The following is a 12,022-nucleotide window of genomic DNA, read 5'->3' as shown; positions in this document are numbered from 1 at the left end:
GTTTGTAATCTGTATATATTCATTAAAAGTGCAGCCAAAGTTTACTCTTCATGCGAGCTGCAGAAACTTTAGGATAGCTGAAAAAAATAAGGACAATACATTGGGATGCACAGTGTATCAATGGCAAAATAGCTGTGTGGCTGCAGAAAATAGTACTTTAATATCATGTGTTCCAGCATACAACAAAAGGCAAATGGTCATTTTCAGTATTGTTTATATATGGACAACTGCAAACTACATGAAGCCTAAAGAGAAGTGGCACGATGCAGTTAAACATACATACAGAATAAGAACACAGGCTGATTCACCAAATGACAATTTTGTGGCTTATTCTTTAAAGAAAAATTGTATGGCATAACTTAGACAGCGGTATGCTTAATGAATTGTACCAACCAATGCCAGGATATTATATAAAGCAGTGTACCCATCACTATCTAGTGCTAGTAGGGAATTGGGCTGTAACAGTTTTCTTTATTGGTGAGCGCTGATTCCATCCTCTGCTCTTTAGTGCATATGCCTAAAACAAAGGAATGTACCCAGAGTGATTTTTAAGTCTTGGGTGGCCTGGACGAAGTTGTTGTGTGGACTTTATTAGAAAAAGAAAATGGGTATTGCACAGTTTACAAGAGCTAAATGCAGCAACAACACAATGAGGTTATTTATTAACATTGCAAGTGTCTAGTTAGTTGCTACGTTGTCTCTTAGCAGGTTACTTTTTCTTTGAGCGAATTGCTTGAATTTAGTGCAGATTTGCAAGCAATGTTATTTGTAATATTAGTTAACAGTGATGGGTATTTACCATCACCAATTAAAAAATAGATAATCAGAAGTACCTGAAGGCATTTTCCACATTGCCCCCCACGTCTTTGCATTGTAGAAGCATCTTGTATTAAAATACGTATTTATTTTTATATTCCCACTGTGAAATGTGTGTTTTATTTTCATTCTCATATTCTCTGTAAAAATAAAACTCCTAGATGCTTGTAGCATTTAAAAGTGAGCCTGAAGTCATTTGGCCCAAAAATGAGTACATTTTATATTCCATTGCTTTTTACCTCATTTCCTATAATACATTCGCCACTTCCATTTATTTACTCCTATCTGTCATGTTATAGTATAACATGACATCATGCATTTTTTTTTATTTTTTTTTTTAATTAATTTATTTTTTCTCCCCTCACATTTACAGCCCTTTTTGTGGGAGTTATATACAACTTTGAGGTGGGCGTTTGTTATTCCAGTATAGTCCCAACAAAGGGAAACTTCAGGTAAAGCAGAAGATGTATCACACAAGCATTGCAGAAACTTTAATTCATGCACCCATAATCTCCTGCATGAACACTACAGTCTATTTTGAATGCAGCAACTGGACTTGCTTTCTAGCCTTCAAGCATTCACTGAAAACAAGCTTTTGAAATTCCTACACCACCTTCTCAGCCTATTCTACTTTATTACCACAGCCTGTGTATAAAAGCTGTAATGTAATTGTGTTAAGAAGCACAACTCATTCTGCATGCAACATACAGGACTTATTTGACCCAAATCTTTTCTTTCTGAGTAATTTCTTTTATTTAATTACAATTGTTTTCCTTTTGAAAAGTATGTCATAAATTTGCACTAGAGCATGGCAACGGCTAACCTGCATGTGAAAATCTGTAGACTGATATCCTACAGTAGTTATGATTTAATAAGACTTGTTTATCTGCTAAGTATAACTTTCCGTTGGTCACTGTTCAAAGAACACTAGTGTTGAGACTGTCGCAAACATGTTGTCAAAATTACTGCTTATGTTTAATAGGTGTGTTTTCACTGTTTTGGTGAGTAAAAACGAAATGTCTGTATTTTGCACTTTACGTTTTAAATGACCAAGAATTACTTGCTCATTTTTCCTATCTTCATGAGGTAACTTATCTAGGGAATTGTTAAGAAATCTTCAGGGTGTCTTAGAATTCATTATGCATTTTTTTTTTTCTTCTGTCAAATTTGTTCCTACCAGTTAATAATAATCTCAGTTTTAGGAAGCAACTAGAAGCTCTCTCCCGAGACCCACATCCTAGTTACTATATACTGCAGAAGTTTGACATGCCAAAATTGCAATAATGGCACATCCCTAGACATGTTATGATGTTTGTCATTGACTCTTTGTTTAATGTCTGAATTTCAGAGTTATGTGGGGAAGCACCATACCTACAACTGGCAGTAATAAATTGAGGACAGATGAAAAGGTGTTTGCGGTCAGTCAGCATTTTGTGGTCTCTTTGTAAGCCATTGCAAGTTATGAATGAGAAAGTTGAAGAATACCTTGTATCCCGTCTGTAAGTAAATAGTCCAGGCTGGCAATAATGTTTGAAAACCTGTCAATAGCTGTAAACCCCACCACTGTTTGTTGATGGCGCCTCTATTTAGCGGTACCCACTTTGAATCTTTCCACAGCCACAGTATTACTGTACTAGTATGGAACTGTGCTTGAAAGAGAACCCCTGGTTTATTAAAATAATGAAATGCTGTTCCAAAGTGGTGTCATGCTCTCAACTTAATTTTAGCTTCGATATTAATGACTGTTTTGTAAATAAAAAAAAGAAATAAAAAAAAGTGAGTTTCATCTTGGCTTACATGAGTATACCAAAATTAGTTACTGTACTTGCCTAAATCAGCCACTGTGTGTCATGACTTTCCAAGCCAATATTGGGATAGTGGCAGATGGATACTTGGTCTACCTGTGTATTTTGGCTCTAGAGTTACACATTTTATTTGCCTAGAGTTCCTAGAGCACCAGCATTGATATTCTGACCACTACCGTCAGCTTTCATTCTCCTGCCAGTAGCAAATGTAATTTCTTTACGGATATTAAATAAATGACATTTGCATTTAGAGAAAAGCATATTTATATGTGGGCATACTAAATGCGATGTGCATTTGCAACTATTTCCTCATTCTGGAATATTTATTTGTATTTTAAAATGAAATGCCGACTGCAAGCCAGGCCTCGGCGCCCAACCTCACTAATGCTCTTGTGGTTACATGGATGGGTATCCCTGCAGACGTCTTCCAAAATCTATTAGAAAGCCTTCCCAGAAGTGGTTACAGTAGCAAGTAAGGAGGGTGGAGGCAAAGTCCGTATTAATGACCATGGTTTGTACAAACTTTTTTTATTTAATATACTTTTATCAATATTCTGTAAGATCTGCACGGTGGCTTAGTGGTTAGCATTTCTGCCTTGCAACACTGTGGTCATGAGTTCAATTCCTGACGTGGCCTTATCTGTGTGGAGTCTATATGTTCTCCTCATGTTTGCGTGGGTTTACTCCGGGTTTCCTCTTACACACCAAAAACTTACTAGTAGGTTAATATTAAATTGACCTTAGTCTCTCTCGGTGTGTATATTTGTGAATTTAGACTGTAAGCTCCAATGGGGCAGAGACTGATGTGAGTTCTCTGTGTAGTGCTAAGTAATTAGTGGTGCTTTATAAATGGCTGATGATCAGTCATTTGCTGCATGAAGGTACATAATCCTTATCGATTTCACAGATGTTAAGGTTAGAGGTGTTTTTGTTAGACACAGCCTTGGGGGTAAAAATGGGAATCTAGTGTCAGAGTTTGAGATGTTAGTTGGAATGTAGGAGGTCATTGAGTCGCTGGCATTCCAAAATATTAGGACCAACTAGTTGTGTGGAATATTTAAAATATGAAGGTCATATGATCTAAAATCTACAGCTCTGTTTATCTAAATCTTTCTCTGCAATATATTATAACAATTACCGTATTATTTATACCTATGCAATGTGTGGGGCAGGTAACCAATATGCTGGATAAGAAAGAGTGTGTTGGGAGAACATGCAAGTTGGTGGGGTACAGGGACCTTGGGCTCAGTCCCCATTTAATAAAGCTGTAGGTCCAATAAACAAGATGGTAGATCCCATGTTACAAAAGCCTAGGCACCTTTGCTCAAAGGCATTAATCAGTGAATATTTTGAACACTTATAAACAAACCCCAAAATGCATTCCACTACTTCTCCTGTGTAAGGGAGATAAATGTGTGCTTTCCTCACTATTTGAACTCCAGATAGGGCCTGGAATCCTTTGAGTCCTTGCTCCCCACTGCTGATGCTTGCAATGCACTCTGTTCACACACCTGTGCCCCTTTTAGTGCTATTCCCTCTTTGCTTGAAGTTCCTTAAAGTAATAAGTTATAATGGGGCACAATAATGCCCCCCCTCTATACTTTGTAGCTGAGTTGTCCACACTGCTTTTGTCACCAGACAAGCAAAACCTTTTAAAAGCCTGCTTTGCGTTATACCCAGTTGTAAAATCGGTTACTCGTATCCACCAACCAAGTTACACATTCAAATTATACATTCAAATGGTATAAACTAAACAATAGCTAAGAGGCTAAAAAACTGCTATTTTGGAGGTAAGCGTTTAAAGTATAAAACAGCTTGAAATATTCTTAATACCTAATATAATAGCAATTTCCTTAATACCTCCTAAACACACTAATACAAAATTACTGATTAATCACTATATCGGGTATTTATCTGATGTCTACCATAAAACCCTAATAACACCCTTCATGACGGTCTAAAAGTCTGAGCTTTTTGTTATACCAGGCTTAATAGGGAGTGGATACGACAAAAGGCAGAGCCTAAATCTTCTTATTTTAACAGAAAGCGGCACTGTAGCATATATAGATGTACCTATATCTCAATAATGGCTATCTGAGAAAAGGCTGACCAGATTATTATTAGTGAGATGACAGCCAACCAATATTGATTTAGTTCTTGACCTATTCATTTTGATCAAAAGCATTATGCATGCACCTGTAAATCACTGATCACATTTTTTTTTATAACTGGTTTGAGATAGGAACGCTCTGACCCACCTTAAAAATAATGCAGTGTACTCTTCTATGGCTGCTATTTTTTTAACTGCTTTACTTCGCTTTGTTTCTATTAAAGCAGAAAGACTACAGAAAGCATTAATCAATCTATTTCGTTAGTAAACTCTGCACATTTTGCACTCAAATTTGGTAATTTGATTTGCCTGAACCCGACGATATTGCGATAGTAATGACATTTAAATTATAATTGACATAACTAGGTTACTGATAAGATAATAAATCACCCCACATATGAAGAAATATGTACTTCCACAATCCTTCCAATCCCCTCCCTATGGTTTCTTTCTGACAGTCAACTCTGCTTAAGCCCATTTTGTCTGTCCTGTGTGCTATTTTATGTATGCTTTGCTCTGCCCATTGTCCATCACATGGTGGACCTAACCAGACTAGAATTAAAGCGTAAAGAACAGTGTGTTCATAACATTTTTTTTCTTTTGTCTGAGGTTTTTTTTTTGGGCTACCAAGATTCCTGTGGTTTTTTTTTATTTTTTATATAGTGTAAAAGACCTTTACACCAGGTAATACACTTGTACACCCTCACAACTGTTCCAGTCTCCACTAGCCACACTCCCTTCATTTCAGCTGTGTGATTTTTTAACACTTTGAAACGCTTTACTGTTTTCACATCGGAGTTTATTGGGGCTGTTGCAAAGTGATTACTGTGCCAAATTGTATAGCGTATCTTGCCAAGAAAAGTGTCCGCACACGCATGCACCTATGCGGATTTCCGTGATTTTCTGGCACTTCCGTTTGTGCCTGGAGAAGCGGGACAAGGAGGGAATTTGTTCTAGCATAGGTTGAGTACAGTATGCGCATATCCACAAAATTGGTATCAGATGCAGACCAGGACACTGATGCATATACACCTCTCAAAGCTGAATTTATGTGAAGTCACGGGCAGAAGCCAATAGTGGATGATGATGAATGCTTTGACGCTGATGGATGCTTCATTGTTTTTGCTTGTATTATGTTTGTGTCCCTTATAAATATAGACGTAAGTGTATGTGCCTTGCTAGGATTACACTAGATATATGCTGATGGTAGGAAAGCCTCTGAAGGGTAATGGAACAATTCTTTTATCCCACCTGTCTCTAGCTCTTCTTAACATTATGTTCATACTGTTTACAGTGCAAGAGAAGCTGAACACAGGTGATACTGGATCCCATCTTAACCGTGTTTGAATGAAAAGTCTGATAACTGTTAATAAATGTTCACTTGCATTGGATGCTGTTTTATTAACAAAAGAAAAAATGGTTAACTTTTTGTGCCTATTGTTTGTTATAATTATCTTTTGGAAGCTCTGATCTTAAGAGGAGTAATTGATAAAATGTTGCTGTATCCCTGTTCTGTGCTGGTAATGTTGAATTGATAGTCCTATGAGCTTAACTGCATACAACATTCCTACACCACGTGCAGAGAAGTGAACAGATGCAGCTTTGGGCTAGCCATTGTTGCCATGGTAACAGAAGGCAGAGTCTTCTCAGCCATGCTCTTCCTGATTCGGCACTCTTTAATATTCTTCAGGCAAACTTAAACAACTGACGGTGCAATTAGTGAACTATATATTTTTATTTTATGTAGCTGGTAATAAGAAATATTAGGATTATTGTGGATGCGCAGCCTTCTTTACACTACCTTTTTATAATACTGTACTTAGTATTATTTGTCACTTTCTGTGTGAAATTGGCTATAGTTTGTTGGCATGCAACGAATTACATTGAATGCCTATAGCTTCTGATATTTTCCTTACCATTACTCTGAATTATAACTCCAGTTGTCCTACTCTTCTTCATGTTGTGAATCTTTAAATTTTTGTAAGTCTTGACTTTCCACCATAAGGCTTCATGCACATAGAGTATGTCGTTCAACATGTATGTGAAGTCACAAAGGATTAGGGTTCACTATTTCCTTTGGCAAATAGGCTTTCTGTGTGCAGGGCATTCGCTGCACTGCTTGCAGTGTTGTCTTGCATCCAAAGAACTTCCCACGTTCACAATAAGTGCCCATGCGCACAGAGATCATTCACTAGATTGCTAATTCCTTAACTTAAGTGTTTTCATATACGCCTTGAGTGCATCTCGGCTCAATGCAACATGGAAGAAGAATTTTTATGTTCTTTTCATGTAAATAGCTGTATTGTATTTCTTTTATAGTTTGTGAGTTCAGTGCTGTCAGTTAAAATTGATACACTTAAGGGAAAAAAACTTCTGCTGTTACTGTACATATATTGACCTTCAGCCAACAGATAAGTATATTATTATGAGGCTGTTTGGGTTTTTTTTTGGGTTTGTTTTTTTTGCGTTTCACCCCCCCCCCCCCCCCCCCCCCCTGCTTTTTAAGTACGGGTTACAGATGAGCAGTAAAAAAAAATATTTTTGTAGTAGGCAGAACAATGGGCTGAGTGTGTGGGCCAGAGGGGCCAATATCTGACTGTGGTACATGGAAATGAGTCATAATCGGCCCCCTGCTGGGTCGGTATTTTATACTTTTCTCCACCACAAACCGTTTCCTGCCTTTTCTGCTAAAGGCAAAGACTTACTGTATTCACCATTCCTTAAACAATTAATGTTTTTAAAAATATGCATTTTTTATTTTTTTATTTTTTTTGTTTTGATATTCTATATATTTTTACACTGAAATTCTTCGCATGAGTTGTGAATTTATATGCTAAAGAAAGTGGAGATACACACTATTGTAGTTTTTACACTGTGCTTGTGATAAAGGTGATGATGGAGAGCCCTTTATTCATTGTATGAACGCACTACACAAACCATAAACATGTTGCTCACAGTTCATTGAGTGTATTTCCTGTGCACACCTTAAAATATTTATTTGTATAATATACCTCCATGTGTCTATACAATACACACATGCCTGTGATGTACGCCTTTGCAATAGGGAGGTTTGAGGCTGGTATGTTAAATGACAGATGTGTGGGGGATTGAAAATTGCTAAACCGTCCTCAAAATGCCCAGAAAAAAAAAAACGGTAGTTTGTGTGGGGTGGGGTGGGGTTGGTTTGTTTTGTTTTTTTGTTGTTTGTGGGAGTTTTTTTTGTTTTGTTTTTTTAAAAAAAAAATTATATATATTTTTATTTTTGTAATGCCTGCCTCTGATTTGCTTGATAGCTGAAACAGTGGACATCTTGCCATTCAAAAGAGGAGACATCATTGACTTATTATGTGAGCCACCCTCTTAAAATACATGTATTAGGATGTTACTAGTGTCTACTGTACATGTAAATGCATTTTAAGTTGTAGGATGTATATGCGACTGTCATCACTCTGCACTTACACCTGCTCTGTGGCTGGTGAAAATGATACGAAAGCAAAACACTTACCTTTCGAGATGCCCAAAGCTTGTGTCGGACATGCCCTTACTGTACATTGACTGCGCCCATTTCCCTCGAGTCCCCCGCTGAAATCTTATTCTGATGTAATGGTTCTTTGTGCTCAAAGATGAATTGGATGTTCTTGAGTTCACTGGTGTATGGTCTGGTTCTGGGCGTGCGCAGAGCGATTTTGCGCACAATACAGCATATATTACGTTCCTTAATGAATCTGGCCCATTATGTGGAAAGATAACGCTGAATTTCCCTGTGTCTCAAACTCGCCAGTTAAGAGACTTGCTTTAGCAAAGAGTCAGGTCGTCTAAGAGTTTTTATAATATGGTATGAGCCTAGCAGAATCTTAGTTCAGTAAGATGGCCTGATCTATAAAGACACCTTATTACTGTCTTGTATTGAATTGCTTGAAACGTCTGAAGGATGGTTAGTCTCAAAGTAATTTTCCAATGCCTGATAATTGTAAGCAATGCCTGCATTGGAGAAGCCACACGGAGGCCTAGCTTGTGGACAAAGGCTGCAAATTGTTTACAGTCTGTGACTTGGGCACAAATAGCTGCCATCTCTCACAATGGTGGGAATTCAATTAACCTGTGATGTTCTTCTGGAATGGTCATAAAGCACCCCATGCTGATGTATCTTCATGGAATTTTTTTCCTTGCACCTGTTAGAGGTGTAGAGCAAAATGAGCTACGTTCAGGTACAGTATTACCAGGAAACGACCGGGACAAGACCTTGCCCTGAGGTCTGCTGATGCATCACAGGGAAGTCCCCCTTTTTATGTGTGGGACGGTCTTTCCTAGAGTGCACAAATATTGTCTGGGAGACAGCTGGGCTTCTACAGTTCACAGTGGTCTGTGGCTGTGAGGTAGCTGTGGTTGCATTAAGCAAAGTAATTTTATACAAGCTGAAAACACAGGTCTGTTTTGGGGAGGGGCGGGGGCAGATTCAGTGAAGCACTCCTCGTAAGCCGACACCACTTTGCATCCAAACCATGGTTTCATATGCAAATGAATGAGCCCTAATGGAATATTTTAAATGTTCAGGTATAAATTGAACAGTGGGCAATTAACCTATCTATCCTAATCCAGAGAAGAGAGTATAAAGGGAATACTATGGCTGGTAAAATCAGCTCACCGAATATTTTGATATGCTAAATGTGAAAGACAATTGCTCTAATAGATGTACTTCAATAGCACCAGAAAACGCCCCTCCTTCCCCAAAATTTTTTTTTTTTTTTTTTTTATGTGGTGAAAATCCCTATCTAGGTATGACACACTGTGGAATGCTGTTTTTATGTGGTTTTAAGATACATTTTACCTCTCTAGCATGCTGGATGGGAGGTTTAAATACTTGTCTGTCGATACCAGCTGAGCCCAAGTGTAATACCGAAACCATGACCTAAATTGCAACAAGCCTCTGATGAAAGTAAAGGCTTGAGTAGAACATTGGATGAAATACACTAATTTGTAGACCTGTACATACTTAGTTATTATTGCCATGTGATTAGTAGTGCAAACTTAGGAGACTGGTTTAAGTTAGACTTTTTCCCTATACACATTGGAAGCCTCAATTTTTGTGGGTTGAACAAATAGGCTGTATTTTCCTGACTATCAACTCCTTGGGTATCAGTACTTCATAAACTTAAATCAAGCCTCATGAATATTAGAGATGTCGCCAGTTCCTGAAAAGAGAGGCTGCAAACTGGTCCAGTTCAAATCGGCCTCTGTTATGTCTGTCATGTAGAGTATTTTGTTTATGTCTGTTCTCTACATGTGGGCGTTTTATAGTGTAGCTGGGCTTTTAATAAACTTTTATTTACTATGCTGTAATATTTTTGCTTTATCCACCAGAAATATATCAATCTCCAGTTTTTTTTGAATGTTCTCTTTGTGGTCTAGTTTTGCTTATATATGTGCATCCTCCACCTCCACACCCCCCCCCCCCCCTTCCCCTCCCTTTTGGTGTTGAGGGGGCAGTTAGCAGAAGCTATACTGCAGTGAGTTTGACTTCTAAAAGTAATTTGTGGAATTTACACGCGCTTCTTACCCTTTTATTGACAAATGTTTGAAATCAAAAGCAACCTCTGTCTATAATAGCACTGACACTTATGTCCAGCGCTTGGGCATAAGAGTGCAACAAAATGATGCAAACCTTGTTTTTCCAATTCTGCATATATGGTGCAAAATATTATTATGGTTTATATTGCACCAACATTATGCAGTGCTCTACAGAGAACATTTGTCATTCACATCAGTCCCTATCCAGCTTGAGCTTTCGGTCAAAATTGCCACACACCATGGGTCTATTTTTAATCAGCAGCCAGTTAACCTATCTGTATAGTGTTTGGACAGAATGGTATATTCCATGGAGTTTAGCAGGGTGTTGTCCCTAAGGGCCACAAAATAGAGAGAGGGGAAAAAATGTTTCTATTAAGGCTATAAAAACTGTTAGTGATCAGTCTTTGTAGATGGAGGGTTAAATTGCCAGTATTATAGCTGACGGCAGATGTTAACTATGGCATCTGATTAGTATTCGGGTGTGTAAATGAGACAGTCAGGGTGTTCCCGCAGGGCCTGCTCAGTTTTTGTGCATGAAATATCGCTACTTTGATGCTCAAAATCTGGAAGCGAGCAGTATGACTGATTCAGGTACATTCATTATCAGCATAGCATGTGAACTGACGGCATGATATGTAGTGTGGTGATTTTACATTTTATTCCACTGATTGCACAGCTCCTGCCAATTCACACCAGAAAGAGGCTGCAGCATAAAGTGTGAATGTCTGGTTTTTTGTTTTGTTTTTTTTGCCTGTTTATATGATATATGCAAAGAATTTACAATATTCTTAATGAAATATATAGTTACTGGTAATCTAAATGTGTCATATCTTATAAAAAAAATCTTTTTGTTTTTAATCATTAAAGTCTGTTTCCAAATTCTTTCCTCAGTGATGTGGTGTCCTCTCCTCTGAATTGCAAAGCGCCTCCTAAAGCAACACATTGGGCTGTAGATATTTCACGGTAATTGTCTGACATGGGGACAATTACACTTCTCTCATGCTTGCGAGGAATTTCTCCTGAAATTATGAACAGGTAACGAAAACATTATGCTATAGTAGAAATGTTTGTTTTATCACTTTTAAAGGTTGTTGTTTAACCCATTCTGGGCTCAAGAGATTAGGCTGAGCCTTCATTGGTTATGTATACTATAGTTGTTGCCCATCTTTTACTGACTGCAGTTTGATAAATTTTATATTAAAATAAAGGCTCAGAAAATGTAGGTTGAGATCCCTGCTTATTACAGGCAACAGTTCAGATTGGGAAAAAAACAGATGTTTCCACTCCAGACATGATCATTTTTTTGACTGGACATTTGAGGTTAAAACAGCCCACTGCAGCCTAAAATAATTGGACTAGTATGATAACACACGCTGTTTGTAATAAGGACCAGCCTAAATTCACTGGACACAAGATGTCCATGCCCTGTTTAGCCAAGTGACCAGCAATAAATCCACACCCCCTTGTGACATTTAAGACAAAGTGAAGACATCTGGAATAGAGTAAATGGAGGGGATGTAGTTTACAGTACCTAGGTGGCAAGAGTGTATCCCACTCTGCCATGGGACTGCAAAACTGAAGTACAGGGCTTGGTAATAAGGTTTTTCATAAACCCCAGTCATTGTGCATGGAGAGTAGATTTTACAGCTCTGCAGCTTCGGCAGGGAGTTGCTTCAGCCTTTTGTTTCTCCATATGATGCATATGCTGAAACCCCTCCCACAT

The 12,022-nt window shown here is 38.0% G+C and overlaps 1 protein-coding gene across 3 annotated transcripts in view; it reads left to right on the top strand.

Annotated features, from left to right (window-relative positions):
• Positions 1–12,022, top strand: part of USP49 (ubiquitin specific peptidase 49) — a 41,466-nt gene that overhangs the window by 9,227 nt on the left and 20,217 nt on the right. For 2 of the 3 annotated variants that reach the window (XM_075196007.1, XM_075196009.1), the window contains exon 2: positions 11,191–11,334. The gene's annotated coding sequence lies outside the window, so the exon portion shown is untranslated. Of the gene's footprint in view, positions 1–2,164; positions 2,316–11,190; positions 11,335–12,022 lie in introns of all 3 variants that reach the window. The other variant, XM_075196008.1, reaches the window with a different exon arrangement.

The sequence above is a fragment of the Mixophyes fleayi genome, chromosome 2 (assembly GCF_038048845.1).
Source record: "Mixophyes fleayi isolate aMixFle1 chromosome 2, aMixFle1.hap1, whole genome shotgun sequence".
Classification (NCBI taxonomy): domain Eukaryota; kingdom Metazoa; phylum Chordata; class Amphibia; order Anura; family Limnodynastidae; genus Mixophyes; species Mixophyes fleayi.
Note: the sequence above shows the minus strand (reverse complement) of the source record. Positions and strands in the feature narration are given on the sequence as shown.